We start from the raw sequence: 20,912 nt of genomic DNA, 5'->3' as shown, positions 1-20,912 counted from the left end.
AAGGCTACTGCCCTACCCCTGGACCTGGGCGCCCTACCCCTGGACCTAGGTGTTGTCCCTGAGCTATTCAGCTCAAGGGTACTGCCCTTCCCTTGAGCTAAGCCTCACTTCCCATTTTTCTAGAGGGTAATTGGAGATAAGTGTCTCAGGTCCTTTTGTGCCCGGGCTGGCTTTGAACCTTGATCCTCAGATCTCAGCCTCCTGAGTAGCTAGGATTAAAGGCATGAGCCACTGAGCTCAGCAAATCTGTGAGACTCTTAACTCCAATTAACCACTAGAAGAATGGAAGTGTATCAATGTTTGTGAAGTAATGCACCTTCTATCTGGTGAATATAATGTAACCCTTCTATTAATTACAATAAAGAATATATGAAAAAAAGAAGAATGGAAGAGGGCTGTGGTTCAAGGGGTAGAACAGGCTATACCCAGACCGAGGGTGGCAGTAGCCTTGAGCTGAAGAGCTCAGGGACAGCACCCAGGCCTAGAGTTCAAGCCTCACGACTGACAAAAAAAAAAAAGTATCCAAGGACAGTGCCCAGGCCCAGAGTTCAAGCCCCAGGGCTGGAAGAAAAAAAAAGATAGCACATACACAGAGACTTGCATCCAGAAGCTGTATTTGTAAACGCTGAAACCCCAAATCAACCCAAATGCCCACATACTGACAAACTGATAGAAAAATTATGGTATAGCCATATGATGGAATCCTCTTCAACTATTACTATTCTACTGCATGAATCTTAATTGTGCTAAATGAGAACAAGCAGAAGTAGATACCTTACCTAGTAAACAAATCTAGTTATTCAGTAAAGTGCAAAAGAGCATGACATGGGGGGGTGGGGGCAGGGTAATGGGTACCAAGACATGTGAAAGGGTATCAATGTATGTGAATTAATGCACCTTCTATCTGGCAAATATCATGTAATCCTTTTATTAATTACAATAAAAAAAGAGCATGACATGATGAGCAGATCTATGGTTCAGGGAACTAAAAGTGGGAAAAGATCCACTATGTCTTCACAGCATGGCAAACACTCAGGAGGTGATGGAGAATATTATGTTATGATTACAGTGAAGATACATACTGTCAAAACTCTGTAAGTTAAATGTCAGGGCCAGGAGTTTGGCCTAGTGGTTAAAGTGCTTGCCTAGCATGCGCGAAGACCCGGGTTCGATTCCTTGGTACCACATACATACAAAAAAGCTGGAAGTGTGCTGAGGCTCAAGTGGTACAGCTCTAGCCTTGAGAAAGTCCAAGACAGTGCTCAGGCCCTGAGCTCAAGCCCAGGACTGGCAAAAAAAAAAATGCTGTTATATGTAAAGAAATAAACCAAGTGCCAATGATTCACACCTGTGAGCACAGCTGCTTAGGAGGTTGAGCTCTGAGAACCATGGTTCAAAGCCAGTTCAGGCAGGAAAGTCTGTGAGATTCTTATCTCCAATTAACAAACGCCAGAAGCTGTGGCTCAAGTAATAGAGCACTAACCTTGAGCACAAAAGCTTAAGGACATGGGCTGGGAGTTTGGGCTAGTGATAGAGTGCTTGCTTAGCATGCACGGAGACCGGGGTTCGATTCCTCAGTACCATATACATAGGGGAAAAAAAAGCTGAAAGTAGAGTTCTGGCCTTGAGAAAACCCAAGGACAATGCTCAGGTCCTGAACTTAACCCCAGGACTGGCAAAAAAAAAAAAAAAAAAAAGCTTAAGGACAGAACCTAGATCCTCATTTCAAACTCCAGGACTTGAAAGAAAGGAGGGAGACTAACATAAAACCAGTATGGTATCAGACAAGATACAGACGTGTGTGTGTGTGTGTGTGTGTGTGTGAGTGTGTGTGTGTGTGTGTGTGTGTGTAGCACCCAGTGGTTGGGGAACTAGAGAAAATAAATCAGTACCCTTGTCAGTGATAGTTTCTTGTTTGGCCTATACAGCTGTTAGCCCTGGAAGAACAGGAGCCATATCTTAGTGGAAAATGAAATGACAGTTGAAAATAGCTCTTTTCTCATCTATGAATATTTGAGAATTGTTGTGCTGAGAAATAGAGGTTAATTCAATAAATAATGCAAAGGCTTTGACTTTTGTATTAGCAGATTCTTTCCACCCTGTGGCACAATGAGTCTTTTCATTTAGCGTTACAAGAGAGCTGGGGAAGAGAGAGGAAACTGTCCCAAGCCTGTCAGCAATGGACTCTTCTACACATCATTGTTGGAAATCAACAAATAGGATCATTCCGTGGCCAATAGTGGGCGCTGTGAACTCAACATAGATGGCAGAACTTTCTGGGATCTAATTAGCTGTGAAATAAGAGGCATGACCTGGAAGCAGTGTTTCTCAATCCAGACCACTGGGCAATAAGACTGTTCTACCTTGAAAGAGGCCTACTCAGACAATAAGTGCCTATGAGGGGCCAGACTGATCTTGGCAGTTTCTAGCATCTCATTTGTTGCCTAGAAGTATGTAAAGTCCTGCTTTTATGGACTTGGTGGGTGACTTCCAGCCACTAAGATTCACAGATAGAAAGACATAAAAAGTGAACTAGCAAAACCAAGATTCTACCCCTGCTGCCTGCCTCTCAGGCAGTCAGCCAGCCAGGAAAAATAAAAAAGGTCAGCTTTCCAGTACAGTCTGTCTTGCAAGTCCTTTCGTGGTCAAGGCCATACACGTGCACACCAGCAATGTAGAGCCAGTCTCCAGGTGTGCTCTGCATTGTTACCACCTCCAAGAGGACACAAACTCTCCCTTCCTATCCCTGGGCACATCCCCCAGTTAGACCCGGGACAGTTCCTATGGTGACGTCAATGCCATAGCCCTCTCTATTCCTCCCTGGGTATCCACACTCCTCCAGGAACTGCCCTCCTTTACATGCCGTCCCTGTCCTTCCAGCTAGAATCTGTGTCCCTCTATCAACATTACCATTCAAGGCTTATGTGTTTGACCACCACCCTCCTCTCCAACATAATGCTTCCCCACTTCCACTTAAGGCTCCCTGCTGGAGCTCAGATTTTGTTTTGTTTTCAAAAACTGGTGCCTTTGTCCAGCTGCTCTGTTGGCCTGCAATGTCTCCATCCCCTATTAATTAAGACAGCATTCAGTTCACAATGCTTTGATCATACGCATTTCAGTTTTCCTAAGGGCTTACTTTTCTGCAACGGGTTTGTTGTCTGTTCTTCCACAATTTTCCTTGTTAATGTGTGCACTGCTCCTTTGGATTATACCATGTCACCTACCACCAGGTCCCCCCTGTGCTGGATGCCAAACTTTGTAAGTTTTGAGAAAATCAGAAAATGTGGAGATCAGGAAGTGACAAAACAAAATTCAAACCAATAACCTCTACATACTTTACTTGTCTGCATGAAAGTGACTCTAATAGAAGGGTCCCCACTTCTCTAATGGAAACAAGAGAGGTGTGGGGCAAGGAGTTAGGCAACCTGATGGCTCAGAAGGATGGCTTTGGATGCTGGTGAGGAATCATATCCTGGATTCCTGACATTAACAACACAACCTGTGACACACAAATGGGATTTACTGAGCCGAAATCCCCATGGAAAATGACAGTCCCTCTGGGCTGACCATTCAAAGTCAAGAACTCCTCTGCCTGATGTATGGAAGGACTTGAGGACACACAGAAGTTGGTGACCCATTGACCATTTTTTCTAAGAATAACCACCCCCATATCTACACACCACAATAAAAGCTTGTGGTCCGCTTGAGCATCCCATTTGGACAGCATATTCTGGTTGTGCTTTTCAGTGATAAATCTGCTCCTGATAAAATCTACCCTGTGTCCTCCATGAATTCTTTCCCTAGTGAGACCAAGAGCTTTCTAGTCCCTAGAACTGGTGACCCAAATCCAAGAAGTCACAAGGGAACCCTTACTTTAAAAAAAATTTCACTTAAAAAAAAAAATGGGACTGGGAGCGTGGCCTAGTGGTAGAGTGTTTGCCTAGCATGAACAAAGCCTTGGGTTTGATTCCTCCATACTACATACATAGAAAAAGCCAGAAGTGATTCTGTGGCTCAAGTAGTAGAGCCTTGAGAAAGCCCAACGACGGTACCCAGGCGCTGAGTTCAAGCCCCAGAACTGGCAAAAAAAAAAAAAAAAAAAAAAGCACTGTTAACTGGAGGTAAGGGCCTCATTGACTTTCCTACCTGGGCTAGCTTTGAACCACAACCCTCAGATCTCAGCTTTCTGAATAGCTACGATTACAGGCTTAAGCCACTAGCTCCAGCTTGAATATGGAATTTTTGGAGAATATGCGTGAACTACCAAACGTTTACTTATGATAATGTGTCAGTTTAGTCACATACATATTTAAACAGCTTACATTGTAAAATGTATCAATCTGGAAGTAACACTTCTTATTTTATAAAAACATGTTTTCAAATGTCTGTCTTCCCTGACACTGATCTCGGATTAGCACAAAAGATCCTGCCTTGCGGCACCTCCCTTCTAAATTGTTTGGGATATAGCACTTTTTGACAGTGCTCAGAGGCCCTTGAGTTCTAGCCCCACGACTGGCATGGATTTTCCTGCCGAGGCTGAGGTTCCTCACATCTCAGCCCCTCGAGTAGCTAGGATTACAGGCATGAGCCACCAGTGCTAGGCCTCCCATATCTTTTCCCTTCACCAGTCACACACTGGACCCAGTGTGCCAGTGATATCTCTCTGTCCCTTTCCATGCCAGATCTCCCACAGACCTGGCTCTGATTCACACCAGAGAGACTGCAAAGGCCTTGGCAGAGACAGCCAGTCCTTTTTGCCCTTCTTCTTTAGCACCAGAACCCCCATTTCCAAGTGTTCATGTAATATGCCACAATGAAAGTAATCTCAGTCCTTCTCTCATCCCTGGCAAGGGACTAAGTGCTGGCCAGTCAGTGGAGAAGGGCAAGTTTCCTTAAGGTTAGGGGTCTGCTGGTGGTGACCTTCCTATCTTATTTCTTCCTAACTTCTGGAATGTGGACACGGTGGCTACAGACTTAGCAGCTGTCTTCAACCATGCGGTATCACAGAAACAGAAGCCAACACCAGGAGTTGGTGGCTCATGCCTGTAATCCTAGCTACTCAGGAGGCTAAGATCTGAGAATCCCAATTCAAATCCAGCCTAGGCAGGAAAGTACATGAGACTCCTACCTTCAATAAACTACTCTGAAAAAAAAAAAAGCAAGAAGTGGCACTGTGCTCACACTGTTGCCTTGAACAAAAGAAGAGCGGGGGGCCTGGAATTTGACCTAGTGGTAGAGTGCTTGCCTAGCATGCATGAAGACCTGGGTTTGAATCCTCTGTACCACGTACATAAAAAAAAAAAAAAAACAAAAGTGGTACTGTGGTTCAAGTGGTAGAGTTCTATCCTTGAGAAAGCCCAAGGACTGTGTGTAGGCCCTGATTACAAGCCCTAGGACTGGTAGGGGGGAAAAAAAAGAAAAGAAAGGAAAAAAGAAATAGAATCAAATAAGCTTCTTTTTTTTTTCATTTTTTTCTCTTCTCTTCTTTCTTTCTTTCCTTCCTTTCCTTTCCCTTCCCTTCTCTTTCCTTCCTCCCTTCCCATGTAGGGAAGCTAGAGCCTGAACTCAAGGCCTCATGCTTTTGCTTAAAATTCTCACACAAGGCTGAAACTCTATCGCCTGAGCCACATATTTACTTCCATCATTTTACTAGCTGACAGCAAATAAAAGTCTCATAGAGTTTTCTGCCAGAGTTGCCGTTGTACTGAAATCCTCAGCTCTCACCACCTGAGTAGCTACTGTCATAAGCTACCACACCCAGATAAACTGCCTTTTTTTTTTTTTTTTTTTTTTTTGCCAGACCTGAGCTTGAGCTCAGGGCCTGAGCACTGTCCTTGGACTTTCTCAAGGCTAGAGCTCTACCACTTGAGTCTCAGCACCACTTCCAGCTGTTTTCTATGTACGTGGTACTGAGGAATAGAGCCTGTGTCTTCCTGCATGCTAGGCGGGCACTCCACCACTAGGCCAAACTCCTGGTCCTAAACTGGCTTCTTTAAACATCTACTCTTGGATCTTTTCTGCAATGTGCAGGTGGACTTACACTAATTGACTTTGTCCAGGTCTATCCCGTGGTACCATCTGATACCAGGGCTAAATTGTTCCTCACTACCTTACTATTCTCCTGCTTAGAAACTCTCAGTGACTTCCACTTCCCAACAGGAGTGAAAGGAGTGAATCTAGACACCACACACACACACACACACACACACACAAACACCTCAGAATCAGTGCTCCATCCCTGTTGCTCCACACAATGTCTCTTCATTTATTCTAGTTAAATCAAGTATGGATAGGTTGTCATCTTTAAAGATGAACTATGAATGGGAGCAATCTAAATGACCCTTAAACACAAAAGATATAAGGGATAGTATGTAGCAATAAAAAAGGGCAAGTTACCACTTCACACACAATATGATAAATTAATTAACATAATATTGAATAAAAATGAATCTACAATCATAGGAATTAAAAAAGTGGCTATAGTTGGGTACTGAAGACTCTGGGCTGTGTGCATATTTCAATTTTTATAAACCCATGTTAAAGATCAGCACAAAGCCGGGTGCGGTTGCTTATGCCTGCAATCTTAGCTAGTCAGGAGGTTGAGATCTGAGGATCTTGGTTCAAAGCCAGCCCAAGCACAAAAAACCATGAGACCCTTATCTCCAATTAATCACTAGAAAATGGGAACTGGGGCTGTGGCTCAAGGGGTAGGGTAGTAGCCTTAAGCTAAAGAGCTCAGGGACAGAGACCACGCCCAGAGTTCAAGTCCCATGATTCCCCCCCCACCAAAAAAAATTCAGCACAACTGAGGCTAGAAATGTGACTTAGTAGTAGATTGCTTGCTTAGAATACATGATGCCCTAGGTTCAATAACACACAAACAAAAAAGGCTAGAAGTGGTGCTGTGGCTCAAGTGGTAGAGTGCTAGCCTTGAGCAAAAATAGCTCAGGGACAGTTGCAGGCCCTTCAAATCCCAAGACTGAAAAAAAGAAAACCAGCAAAACTGAGCCAAGCATGGTGGCCCAAACCTATAACACTAGCTACTTGTAAAGCTGGCATTGGGAATATTACAGTTCAACACCAAGCCCAGGCAAAAAGCTTCACCAGATCCCAAGTCAACCAATAAAATGTTGGGAATGGCTCCCACTGTTATCTTAGTGACAGAGGAACCATAAATAAGAAGATGAAGTCCAAGGCAAAATATGAGAATCTATTTCAAAAAGTAGTACAGCAAAAAAGGGCTTGAGAGCATAGTTCAAAGAGAAAAATATCTGCTTCCCAACCACCAGGCCGTGTGTTCAAATCCCAATACTCAAACAACAAAAGAAAAACAAAGAAGCAAAACTAATCTATAATGACAGAAGATAAAAGTACCATCAAGGGCAGGGAGTGTGGCCTAGTTTTAGGGTGCTTGCCTAGCATGAACAAAGACCCAGGTTCGATTCCTTGGTACCACATACATAGAAAAAGGCAAAATGTACTGTGGCTCAAGGGATGGAGCTCTAGTCTTGAGAAAACCCAAGGACAGTGCTCAGGCCCTGAATTCAAGTCCCAGGACTGGCAAAAAAATTACCTTCAAAGGTACATACTTTGGGGGTCAAAGAGGAGCATATGGAGTCAGACCCAGGAAGCAGTTACATGAATGTTCAATTTGTAAAACTCCACTGAGCTAGTCCCTATGATTTATGCATCTTTTTATATGTTCTTATGAGGGAAAACTTAGTTAACAGAGCTCTCCATTCTCAGAGCCTGTCATGGAGCAAGCAAAAGAGTGGTCAGAACTGAGAAACTTGCTTTGGAGAAAGTTTCCCATGACCTTTCTGTTAAATGGGCCATTGTGCATATCCTGGAAGGGGATAGTTAATAAGTATCAGACTGTATGAACTGGGGGGAGAGAAAGTGGGAGAAAAACATGAGGAGTATCAATATTCAAGAAGTAATGTTCCCACTACCTGACAAATGTAACCTTATCCCCAACAATAAAATACAATTAAAAAAAAAAGATGAGAGTGCATGAAACATACTCAGACCCTGGGATATGCAGAATAATGGTCTTCTGAAGAATGACTATAGCCATTCCATGGCCTAATTCCTAAAACTTGGAAATGTGGGGCTATGTGGCAAAAGGAATTAAGGTTGCTAACCAGATAACCTCCTAAGTCTTCTTTAAAACAGGGAGCTAAGAAGCTGAGTGCAGTGTCTCATACCTGTAATCCTAACTACTCTGGAGGCTGAGATCTGAGGATCTTAGTTCAAAGCCAGCCCAAGCACTAAAGTCCGAAAGACTTTTATCTCCAATTAGAAAACCAAAAGTGGCACTGTTGCTCAAGGGGTAGGGCAGTAGCCTTGGACTGAAGAGCTCAGGGACAACTCCCAGACCCAGAGTTCAAGCCCCACAACCAACAACAACAACAAAAAGAAAAAAAAAAAAAAAAAAAAAAACAGGGAAATAGCCAGGAGTTTGGCCTAGTGGTAGAGTGCTTGCCTAGCATGCATAAAGACCCGGGTTCGATTCCTCGGTACCACATACATAGAAAAAAGCTGTAAGTGGTGCTGAGGCTCAAGTGGTAGAGCTCTAGCCTTGAAAAAGTCCAAGGACAGTGCTCAGGCCCTGAGCTCAAGCCCAGGACTAGCAAAAAAACAAAAAACAAAAACAACAACAACAACAAAAAAAAACAGGGAAATAAGGGGCCTGGAGTTTAACCCAGTGGTAGAGTGCTTGCCTAGTACGCACAAAGACACAGGTTCAATTTCTCAGTACCACATACATAGAATTCAAGCCCCAGCACTGGCAAAAAAAAAAAAAAAATGTTCAGGGTCAACTCATAGGCCCTGTGTTCAATCCCACAATCCCAGGGCCAGTACAAAAATTAAATTTAATTTAATTTAAAAAATAGAGACCAGGGGGTGACAGGTAACATTATTATTAACAGCAGCCTGCTGTTAATGTCAACACACAAATGACAAAAGCAGCTTACAGGAAGTGGGGAACATCTGGCCTGTAGGCCCTATAAGACCCCCAAATTACTTGGTTTAGGACAAGGCATGTAGGTTATGCTTCTCATATACTTCTCTCACGAGCTGCCTGTTGCTGTCTGCCTGTGCTGATAATTTTGTAAGGCCCATAATAATGTTATACATATCCAAATGGCCCTTGGCAGAAAAACAGATCACGCCTGTGAAAAGATGGAAACAGAAAGGAAATGATTTCTCCCCTTGAGCCTCTAGAGGCTCCAGCCTTCCAACACTTTGATTTTTTCCCCAGTATGAGAATCATCTGAGAATTCTGCTCTCTATGACTTTGACACTGTAAATTTATGTTATTCTAACATAACTTGTTACAGCAGCAGTAGGAAACTAATACAGACCCTCTGTGGTGAATGTCAGGGGCGTCAAACACCCTTAGGTAGAGGTTTTCTTACCATGAGTTAGAGACATTTTGGATTTGTATTCCACTGGAAATGGAGAGCAAGCTAGAAACTTCTGGGCTGGAAAAATTAACAAATGCTGGTGATGGAGAAAAAGCCTATCCTGAGAGGCTGGGGATAAAAGTCAAGGCAAATCAAAGAAAGGGAGGAAGTATAAAAAGTATAGTTAAGAACAGCTTCTGAGTTTGAAGAAGGCTGGGGCTCACAAAAGGATTTTGTTGAGGTGACTGAACTAAAGATTCTGAAGTGAGAAACATAGCCTGGATTTCTCCAGGTAGGCTCCATGTAATAAAAAGGTTTTTGTAAGAAGAAGGTAGTAACAAGGGTGAGGAAAAGGGGCCGGAAGGAAGGAGAGAGAGGACCGACAAGGAAAAGAATAAAATAAAGGGGGGGGGGAAGGAGACAAGGAAAGACCCACAGAGGCAGGTTAAGAAAGTTTTGTGAGTGGGTGCTAGCCCTGGGACTTGAACTCTGGGCCAGGCTCTGCCACATGAGCAAGAGACTCATTTTCAGCTTTTTGTGATTAACTAGAGATAAGAATCTTAAGGGGCTGGGAATGTGGCTTAGTTGTAGATTTCTGGCCTAGCATGCAGGAAGCCCTGGGTTCAATTCCTCAGTTCCACATAAAAAGAAAAAGCCAGAGCAGAGCTCGGTGGCTCATGCCTGTAATCCTAGCTACTCAGGAGGCTGAGATCTGAGGATCTCAGTTCAAAGCCAGCCCAGGCACTAAAGTTCGTGAGATTCTTACCTTCAATTAACCACTAGAAAACAGGAACTGGGGCTGTGGCTCAAGGGATAGGGTGGTAGCATTGAGCTGAAGAGCTCATGGACAATGCCCAGGCCCAGGGGTAGAGCAATAGCCTTGAGCTGAATAGCTCACGTACATAGAAAAAAAGCCTGAAGTGGTACTGTGGTTCAAGTGGTAGAGGGCTAGCCTTGAGGAAAAGCCCAAGGACAGTGCCCAAGCCCTGAGTTCAAATCCCAGGCCTGGCCAAAAAAATAAAAATAAAAAAGAAGTAGAATCTCAAGGACTTTCCTTTCCAGGTCCATCCTTAGATCTCAGCCTCCTGGGTAGCTAGGATTACAGGCATGAGCCATCAGCACCTGGCTGGAAGACATTTTTACTGGTTTTAAAGATGGAAAGACCAAGAGCCAAGAAACACAGTTGGCTTTTTGAGGCAGAAAACGTAAGAGGACAGGTTTTCCCCGGAAGCCTGCAGCGAGCATGCAGGTCTGCTCACACTTCCTTTCAGCCCAGCGAGTCCCATTTCAGACTTCTAGTCACCAGGTCTGTAAGATCATAAACTTATTTTAAGCCACTACATTTGCGGCAATTTGTTATAGTAGTCATTGGAAACTAACACCATCACCTGAAAGAACACTGAGTATTCCAGGCAGGGAGAACCACAGGTAAACCAAGGTTTCTAGGCAATCTTCAGAAGAATTGTCATTCAACCAATCAAGCACTAACTTTCATGTTCAGAATTTGTTTCCGTCAACTCCCCCTGAATATGGATGGCAGCCTTACACAATGTTGGAGACAGTCACAGTCATTATTTCATTGGACACTTACAACAATCCCTGAGCACTGTCCTTGGGCATTCCTCGAGGCTAGAGCTCTACCACTTGGGCCACAGCACCACTTCAGGCTTTTTTCTATGTACGTGGCACCGAGGAATTGAACACTACCACCTGGTCAAACTCCCAGCCCAACACTTAACAATCTTATGACAGTATCATATCTATCTGACAAATGATTTAACCAAAAGCAATGTGATAATAAGCATAGAGAATAATTATTTACTGAACTGGGCACTGTCTTAAATATGGCACAGGTTGTAACTCGCTTTTTTCCACAAATCCTATTTCTTGTTTACAGACAAACAGGCACAGAATTAAGTCACTTTTCACAATCCTTAGGAGAGTTGTAACTAGAACCCAGCTCCTTCAGGTGGTGGAGAGCAATGTGCTTCAGGCAGTATTCCTACAGACTCTCATCACCATCAAAGTCACTGTCATAGCATTACCATCAACTCCTGACAGCAGCCAAGGCCTCTGGAATTCCTCCCAGTCCTGACTCCGAGCTTCCTTCAGGCAGTAGTGGCTGAACCACATGGCAGAGTTCAAGGATGACCTCATGGGCTGAAGCTCCAAGTGGCCACTGGTTTTTTGGAAGGGCCTCCCTGGCACTGTTTCCTAGCAACAGTAAAGACAGGCTGTACTCTCTCCGTGGACATTCGTCTCCCCCCACTCCTGATCCTCCTGGATCACTCCATGTGTACTCACGCAGGAATTAGGGTAAGCCCTCCTTAGCTCTACTTCTAGAAGACCGGAAGCCCTAGCAAAGCACTGTACATGATAACGATCAAGAACCAGAGATGCCTTTGCATCTCGCAGCAAATCTTACCATCTCCATTGCCACTGCCCATCATTCTGCTTTTCCTAGACTTGGGTGTTTCTCCTTTCTTTCCCCAGCCCAACTTCATTTTGGGCGTTTTTTGTAGGTACCCATGAGAACTGCCTCTAGAGAAACTGGGATTTTCTCCAGTCCTCCAATGGCTTTCTTATTTCTTTTCAGTTTTTCCAAAGAGCAACATTTCTTCCCTTTTCTTTAAATCTCAGAGCTCATTTCAGCCATCTTTACTGACAGAGACCTAAGTTGTGTTAACTGATGGAAGCATAGGGCCTGACAATTATCCAAGGCTGTTTCAGATTTGCACTCTACTCTGGTACCTCCAGTGATGAGCTCAGGCCAGCACCGGAGAGTCAAAATCCCTGGAAGCCTAATTTGTAGCTCTTTTCTTTTAGAACTGGCAACTTGGGAGACTGAACTCTGTGAGCAGGAATAAAAGTATAAAAAGGGTTGGGCCAGGAGTGAGGCCTAGTGATAGAGTGCTTGCCTCGCATGCACGAAGACCTGGGTTCGATTCCTCCGTACCACATACATAGAAAAGCCAGAAGTGGTGCTGTGGCTCATGTGGTAGAGTGCTATCCTTGAGGAAAAAGCCCAAGGCCAGTGTTCAGGCCCTGAGTTCAAGCCCTAGGACTGAAACACACACACACACACACACACACACACACACACACACACACACACACATACACACACACACACACAGTGGTGTGGTGGCTCAAGTGGTAGAGTGCTAGCCTTGAGAACACTCAGGGACAGTGCTCAGGCCTTGAGTTCAAGTGCCAGGACTGGCAAATTAAAAAAAAAAAGTGTGGAAAGGGGCTGGGAATGTGGCTTAGTGGTAGAGTGCTTGCCTAGCATGCTTGAAGCCCTGGGTTCAATTCCCCAGACCCACATAAACAGAAAAAGCTAGAAGCAGTGTTGGGGCTCACATGATAGAGTGCTATCCTTAAGTAAAAGAAGCTCAGGGACAGTGCCCAGGCCCAAGTCTTAGGACTGGCAAAACAAAACAAAACAAAAACTGTGGAAAGAAAACTGGGAGGTAAAGAGGTACATGAGTTTGCTTTTGTTTTCTGTTTTTGGTGCTGGTTTTAGAACCTGAACTCATGACCGGGGCACTGTCTTTGAGCTTCTTTTTGCTCAAGGCTAGCGCTCTACCACTTCAGCCACAACTCCATCCAGCTTTTGGGGGCTCGTTTATTGGAGATAAGAAATGCCTAGGCTAGCTTCAAATTGTAACCCTCAGATCTCAGCCTCCTGAGTAGAGATTACACAGGTGTTTCTAAGGGGCTAAACTCCATAGACAGAGAGGAAACTCACCTTGGTATCTGGCTTGTCAAGCTCTTGGTTTGAAAGCAGGCAGGGAGAACCCTGAAGGGGTAGGGTAGCCTTTTGTATGGAAAACTCCACTTAAATACCTGTGGCACAGGCAGCCATGCGAAGTATTCTTCCTCAGGGGTGTGTGTGTAAATGCATGTGTGAATTCACTGCCAACTCCTTGCTGCTTTGGAACTCATCACCTCACCTTAAGAAGCTCCTGGTATTATCTTTGTCACATGTCACAGGCCTGTGACTATCACCAACCCACCAGACAGATGAGAAAACTGAGGGGCTATGGGTAGCTGGGTTACTGCACCTATTCCAGCCTATAAGCTGGTGGGCACTGCCACAACTGTCGTGTGTTTTCCAGAACTTCTAATTGGGTTTGTCCTGATAGTAAGAATGTGTCCTGTGTACCCAGTCCTGGAGACTCTACCAATGTCCATTTTTCTATCCTCTCCATCTCTACCAGAATGGCTCTCCCTCTCCTCTCCCTCCCCGCCCCCTTCTAAAATACAGGGAAGCTGATACAGAGACCAAGGAGGAAATCAGATAACCCTGACACTGAAATACCATCTTGGGGAAGGCAGGGACACAGAGGATCATTTCCCACCAGTTGGATTCCCGCTCAACAAGTCCCCCATCCCCAGGGTCTATGCGGACCGGACCCTGGGGTCCCCGCTGCAAGGCACAGCGCCCCCCCGTGGGGCACTCTGGGGACCACAGCCCTGAACGTCCTGGTAGGAAGCGAGACCAGCCCACGGGCCGGGGGCCAAGCCCGATCCCCGCCGCCCTCTCTCGCAGCGACCCCCTGCCGCGGTGCCTCGGAGGGGACGCAGGACCCTCGTGAAGCCGCGGGGTCGAGCGCAGGTTGGGAGCGGGAAGGGCGCCCGCGTGCGCGAGTCCGTTCGCCCCGTGGTTCGGTCTCCCCACGCCCGGCCACGGACCCCACACTCACCTGCAGCTACCGCTGTCCCGCGGGGTCCCTCGCTGGCCGCGTCGCCCAGCCGGGGGCCGCGGCGGGCCTTGGAGGTCCGATCGTGGGGGGCCGAGGATCCGAGACGCCCTAGCTGCTGCCGCCGCCGCCTCCGAGACCCATCCCAGGGCGCTCCCGCGCTGCCGGCGGCCGGCGGGGCGCGGGGCCAGGGCGGGCGGGCGCGGGGGGCGGCGCCGGGCCGGCGGAAAGGGGGGGTGTCCTCTTCGGGGATGGGGGAGGCGTGGAGTGGAGGAGGCGCCCCGCGAGGCCGCACCCTGCAGGCGGCCCCCAGATCCGCGTGGCTCCCTGGCCACGAGTCCCGCTCCCCGGTGGGCCTCCCAGCCCACCGAGACAAGGGGCTCCGCAGCACCGGGAGAGGCAGGGGCTCGTGGAATGGAGTAGGGGAGTGGGGATGGGGAGAGGTCTCCTGGGAGTCCTGTAACCCGAACTTGGGCTTCATCTCCCGCAGGAAGCATCCATCGAGGACGACGTTGAGGAATAAAGTGGGGAGAGGAGGGACAATTGGTGTCAGGAGGTACCCTGGCCGTGCCGGATCTCCCCATCGTTCTCCCCCAGCTCATATTAACGGAGCATCCACTGGCCCGGGACCAGGCCTCGGGGTGTGGCGGGGAGCAAGGATGCCAGGATGGAGAAGAGACAAGATTCCTGTGCTAAGGAGTGGCGAGAGTCTAGTTCAGACAAGACCTGAGACGTTTACAGCTTGGTTACGTGCGGTCCCTAGAGGCCTGGGAGGGATGTAGAAGGCAGGACTGCTGGGAGGTGGGCTGGGAGAAGGGCTGGTCTCCACACCACCCAGCTGGCATGAGGCAGTGGGTTATCTCCACAACAGGCCAGGCACCTCTCAACAAAGCTCCAAAATTTTAGCCCCAAACCACTAACCCAGCACACCCAAAGTGCATGTTTTAACAAGCCAGAGGAAGAACAAAACTAACATCGAATCCTCAGGATATGCAAGAGGCTGATCGTTTAAGTGATTCTGGCTGCCTGGATTTTGTAATTAACCAACACTCATATTGGATGATAGAGTTGGTTTCTGGTATGTCAGTATAAATCTCACATACAAAAATCAGTTCTTGGCCCGAGAGTTTGGCCTAGTGGTAGAGTGCTTGCCTAGCATGCACAAAGACCGTAGTTTAATTCCACGGTATCACATACATAGAAAAAAGCCAGAAGTGGTGCTGAGGCTCAGGTGGAAGAACTCTAGCCTTGAGAAAGTCTAAGGACAGCGGTCAGGCCCAGAGCTCAAGCCCAGGACCAGCAAAACATAACTAAATAAATAAGTTCTTGGGCCAGGAGTTTGGCCCAGGGGTAGAGTGCTTGCATAGCATGCACAAAGACCTGTGTTAGATTCCTTGGAACTGCATACATAGAAAAAGCTAGAGGTGGTGGTGTGGCTCAAGTGGTAGAGCTCTAGTTTTGAGAAAGCCCAAGGACAGTGCTCAGGCCCTGAGTTCAAGGCCCAGGACTAGCTAAAAAAAAAAAAATCAGTTCTTCAGGCCAGGAGCATAGCCTATAGGTAGAATGCTCCCTAGCATGCACAAAGCCCTCAGTACCACATACACAGAAAAAGCCAGAAGTGGCACTGTAGCTCAAGTGGCAGAGCACTAGCCTTGAACAAAAAGTGTCCAAGGAGAGGCCAGGAGTTTGGCCTAGTGGGAGAGTGCTTGCCTAGCATGCACGAAGATCCGGGTTCGATTCCTTGATATCACATACATAGAACAAAGCCAGAAGTGGTGCTGAGGCTCAAGTGGTAGAGCTCTAGCCTTGAGGAAAGTCCAAGGACAATGCTCAGGCCCTGAGCTCAAGCTTAGGACTGGAAAAAAAAAAAGTGTCAAAGGACAGTGCCCAGGCCCTGAGTTCCAGCCCCAATACTTGGGGGGAAAAATCAGTTCTTCAGAAAAGCTCCTAAGAGTTCGTAACTAAAATCCCAGCCAAACCTGCCAGGATGGGTGAGGCTGGGAAAGGTGAGGGAGAATAATAGATGGAGTGATACTAACCAACATTCATTCGACTCATCAACTGACATGTTGAAGACTATTGGGTTAGCACATCCTGGCCACCGGTGGCACCACAATGCCAAGAATCTGGGATTCGTGGTCCCCCATTCCTTCTGGCACACTAGCTCACAGGGTGTATTGGTTTGTACTGACCAGAAAGAGCTTCTGTATGTCTTAGGGAGGAGGGAGAGGGAGATCAGAAAGCAGAGGACAGTCTTCAACCAATGTCTGAGCTCTCAAGTCTTGGATCCCACAGAACATTCTGAGCCAGTGAAAATCCCCTAAGAACTGGGGAGTTAGTTTATGGAAACTTACCGCCTTCCAAGACACCAGCATGAGCCTGCAATTTATCAAGAAAACAATAGCAATCTGGAAATCTGTCAAGATTTTAAGGAAATTGTGATTTAATAACTGATTCCAGTGACTCTTGGTGTATGCCAACTAAAATGGGTGTTTCTCCCCAGGGAATAATATGGGAAATCTTCAAAATAAGAAATTTCTTTATGGGGCACGACAGAGGCCAAGTCAAACAGGTCAAATGAGCTATTCTGCTTTGGAGAATGAGCTTTAGCAAAAACAAACAAAAAAACTGGGGGCAATAGCAAGTTCATTGTCCTCACAACTGAAGTCAGAGCAAGTAAGTATTCAAGTTCTAGGTTACCTGGGTTATGTAGTGGGGTGAATGTCAGTTGGTATTGAAAGCTGTTGAGAAAAGGCTTAGCCTTTTCTGTCAGAAATCCTGCTAGGAAGTGTCTTTGCAGAGATCTTTGTTCAGAAGTGTAGGCTTAAGATCCTCCCTTCTCATAGGAGCACGTAGATGAGCAAGCAAGAATGAGGGTGTGTAGTAGCTGAGAGCTCCTACAACTAAAAAGTCTTTAGAATTTTTCTTACACTTGGTAGCCAGGCTGCAGGTCAACTCAGTTCTGCTTCCATATAGGGTCTTTTGAATGGTAATGATCTGGGCAAGCCTCAAATGTGGAATTTAGAAAGGCATCCATCCATTCTTTGCAAACATTAGCTCTTGTTTTACACTAGAACTCTTCTTGAGACCTAGCTATGTGGCCTGGATAAGGACAGAAGTAAGACACTGGAAACAGAGAGAGCCAGGGAAGAAAAGAGTAAAGCACAGTTTGGCTCCCTGCGAGCCTAAAACAAAACTTGCACTGAATGGGTGAGTGGAACTGTGAAAGCGCAGAAGTTCATCACCTGTATTGCCTCTAGAGGGCAAACTTCTTCTCCCTTAAGTAGAAAGGCAGGAAATTTCCTCCTGAGAAGGTAAGGTCAGCTGCTCAATTGCTACAGCTGCTAAGGTAGGGATTTGAGAGGAATATGACAAAGCAGAAGCTGAATTTCTACTGCAGTTTAGTATAGAGGAACTTCTAGAAGAGCAATGCTTCCTTCTGGATACTCTGCCAACACTGACAAGTGTCTATGTCCGGAGGGGTTCCTGTAGGGCAGGTCAACAGATAGTAACAGTGTCCCTGTAGAAATGATTTCTAAAGAAATATGATCCCACCTTGGAAAGACAGGGTAATAAACATTAAGAAAATTGTAATAAGTTAAAACAGTTTAGGGGCCGGGAGTGTGGCCTAGTGGTAGAGCGCTTGCCTAACATGCACAAAACCCTGGGTTCAATTCTTTGATACCATATACACAGAAAAAGCCAGAAGTGGTTTAAAAAAAAGTTGAGAAAAAGAAATTTTATTTTCTTTTTGGGGGGTGGAGGCTGGGGCTACTCTACCCAGGCAGGCAGTCTACACTTGATCCCATGTTCCAGCTGCTTTTTATTTTTCACATATAGCCTTACATTATTTACCTGGTCTGGTCCCAGACTTCAGTCTCCCTGGTATCTGACTTCCCGGTAGTTGGGCTGACAAGCATGAGCCTGGCTAACAGAAGGACTTTTCAAAAAGGACTCAGAATGTTCTGTGATCATGAATTGAACCATAAGGTCCTAGGGGTAGCCATGCAACTGCTGTGACTGGGCACACTTGTGCAATCACACAAGGCGGCCACCTATAAAGAATGGTGCAGGGTTACAGGGGAAAGCCTTCATACCCCAGTCTAAGAGCATGATCTATTTTCTTGGATAGAAAGCCATCAAATGGACCCAGTGTTTATGGTGGTGTCACTTAGCAGCACGGACAGCTAAACCTCAGAACTGACATAGAGTGGTCTGTGACTAGACACCATAGTTGCCCCCCCCCCCGCCCCCCGTCCCCAGTGGGGCTTGAACTCTGGGCCTGGATGCTGACTCTGAGCTCTTCAGCTTAAGGTTACCATCCTACCCCTTGAGCCACAGCGCCACTTCTGGGTTTTTGGTGGTTAACTGGAGATAAGAGTCTCTCAGTCTTGGGCTGGGAGTTTGGCCTAGTGGTAGAGTGCTTGCCTAGCATGCATGAAGACCCGGGTTTGATTCCTCAGTACCACATACATAGAAAAAAGCCGGAGATGGTGCTGAGGCTCAAGTGGTAGAACTCTAGCCTTGAGAAAGTCCAAGGACAGTGCTCAGGGCCTGAGCTCAAGCCCAGGACTGGCAAAAAAAAAAAAAAAAAGAGTCTGTCTCTCGGTCTTTAGTGCCTGGGCTGGCTTTGAACTGTCATTCTCAGATCTCAGCCTCCTCAGTAGCTAGGATTACAGATGCTAGTGGCTCATGCTTGGCTATTCAGGAGGCTGAGATCTGAGAGCCAAGGTTCAAAGCCAGCCCAAGCACAAAAGTCCTTGAGACTCTCATCTTCATTTAACCAGGAAAACCTGAGTTCAAGCCCCAGGACTGGCAGAAAAAAAAAAAAGTAAAACTATATTTGCAGATGATCTGATATGCAGGCATATATTAAAAATATTATTTAAACTAACACAAGGTTTCAGAATGCAAGACCAGTATTTTAAAAATATTTCATAACACAACCTAAAAATGAAATTAAGGAAACATCTCCATTTTCAATAGCACCAAAATCACTACATAGGGCCAGGTATGCTAGAATTTACCTATAATGCCTACTTACTTGAGGAATGGAAATTGGGAGGATTATGGCTTGAGGCCAGCCACAGCAAACATGTCAGTGAAACCAGCATCTCAACAAACAAGCTGGTGTGGTGGTACATGTTTGTAATTCAAAAGAGTTGCAACTGTACTGTCAAATATGAAAGGATAGTGGTTTAAGACCAGCTCTTGGGAAAGAAATGACATTTGAAAAAATAAAGCCAGTCTCCGAGCAGCCATTAAAGGGGAAGGAACTGCGGGAGTGTGTGGCATGTGGTGTGTGTGTGTGTGTGTGTGTGTGTGTGTGTGTGTGTGTGTGTGTGTGTGTGTGTGTGTGTGTGTGTGTGTGTGTGTGTGTGTGTGTGTGTGTGTGTGTGTGCGCCTGCGCGCGGCTATGTGGACAAGGTGGGGGCAGAGTTAAGAGTCCTAACTCCTTGGACTCCATTTGCTATTCTTTTCTTTCTCCTCTATACCTATTTGGTGGTTGCGGGCAATTGTATTTGCATTTCTTTTCATTCATTTCCAAATCTTAAAAAAAAAAAAATTAGGGCTGAGGATAGTGGAAAAGGGATAAAGGAGGAGAGTAGCATCCGAAGAGCAGGAGGACATGGAGATGAAGCGGATTAGCCTGGAGTTAAGGAACAGAGCCCTGGAGGAGGTAACAGAATTAGTCCTTAATAATTGCCTATGTGTCAATGGGAAAATTGAAGGCCTGAATGACACTTTAAAAGAACTAGAGTTTCTGAGTAAGGCTAATGTGAAATTAAGTTCGCTGGCCCAGCTCCCCAGCTTGAATAAACTTTGAAAGTTGGAACTTGGTGACAATATAATTTTTCGAGGTTTGGAAGTCCTGGCAGAAAAATGTCCGAATCTTACCTACCTCAATCCGAGTAGAAATAAAATCAAAGATCTCAGTACCGTGGAAGCTCTGCAAAATCTTAAAAACTTGAAAAGTCTTGACTTGTTTAACTGTGAGATCACAAACCTGGAAGATTACAGAGAAAGTATGTTTGAGCTGCTGCAGCAAATCCCATACTTAGATGGATTTGATCACACCAGACTCGGAAGAGGAAGATGACGAGGATGAAGGTGAGGATGAAGACGAAACTACTGGTCTACTTGAAGGATATGAGGAAGAGGAAGAAGAAGAGGATGAAGAGGAAGCAGATTCAGACTTGGGAGAAGAGAGGAAGTGGGTCTTTCATACTTAATGAAAGAAATTCAGGATGAAGATGATGATGACTATGTTAAAGAAGGGGAAGAAGAGGAGGAAGAAGAAGGTTTTCATGGAGAGAAGAGAAAACGAGATGCCGAGGGTGATGGAGAAGATGACTAGATCATTCTAAAATTCCATTTCCTCGCAACATCTTCTTTGTTTTTCATGTATGGTAGCTCTCCCTACAAGAAGATAATCTGTAACTTTGTTATAGGAGAAGTGTGGTTTTACTATTTTTGTCTTATCATAATCTGTAAACTTTGTTACAGGAGAAGTATGGTTTTACTATTTTTGCCTTATCATTCCAATTAGGATTTACTAGTTTGCTAATGATCAAGTTGCATGTAGAGAAAAATTTTCATTAACTCCCTCAACCCCTCCATTGTGCAATTCTCTAGCAATCTATTTGGCATCTTTTCTAATTCAGGCTTACTGTCTTAGATGTTTTTAGCCCATAATTAAAACACGATCAATTTTACACAGGTGTAGTTTTATGCATTTCATTTGTAAGGTTTTAAAATTATAAATTAACCAAAATTACGGTCAGCTCTATTATGA

General features: G+C 45.6%; 1 protein-coding gene and 1 pseudogene across 1 annotated transcript in view; one reads left to right on the top strand and one right to left on the bottom strand.

Annotated features, from left to right (window-relative positions):
• The window catches only part of Matn2 (matrilin 2), a 124,831-nt gene extending 110,549 nt beyond the window's left edge, over nt 1-14,282 (bottom strand). Inside the window, exon 1 of the mRNA XM_090339118.1 lies at nt 14,120-14,282. The gene's annotated coding sequence lies outside the window, so the exon portion shown is untranslated. The remainder of the gene's footprint in view (nt 1-14,119) is intronic.
• A 5,463-nt stretch (nt 14,283-19,745) lies between these two features.
• LOC150059049 (acidic leucine-rich nuclear phosphoprotein 32 family member E pseudogene) lies at nt 19,746-20,474 on the top strand (annotated as a pseudogene).
• Nucleotides 20,475-20,912: the final 438 nt, after the last annotated feature.

Source organism: Megascapheus bottae, chromosome 9 (genome assembly GCF_031878675.1).
Source record: "Megascapheus bottae isolate mThoBot1 chromosome 9, mThoBot2.hap1, whole genome shotgun sequence".
In the NCBI taxonomy this organism is placed as follows: Eukaryota; Metazoa; Chordata; class Mammalia; order Rodentia; family Geomyidae; genus Megascapheus; species Megascapheus bottae.
The sequence above is the reverse complement of the archived record's forward strand: the minus strand, read 5'-3'. Positions and strand labels throughout refer to the sequence as shown.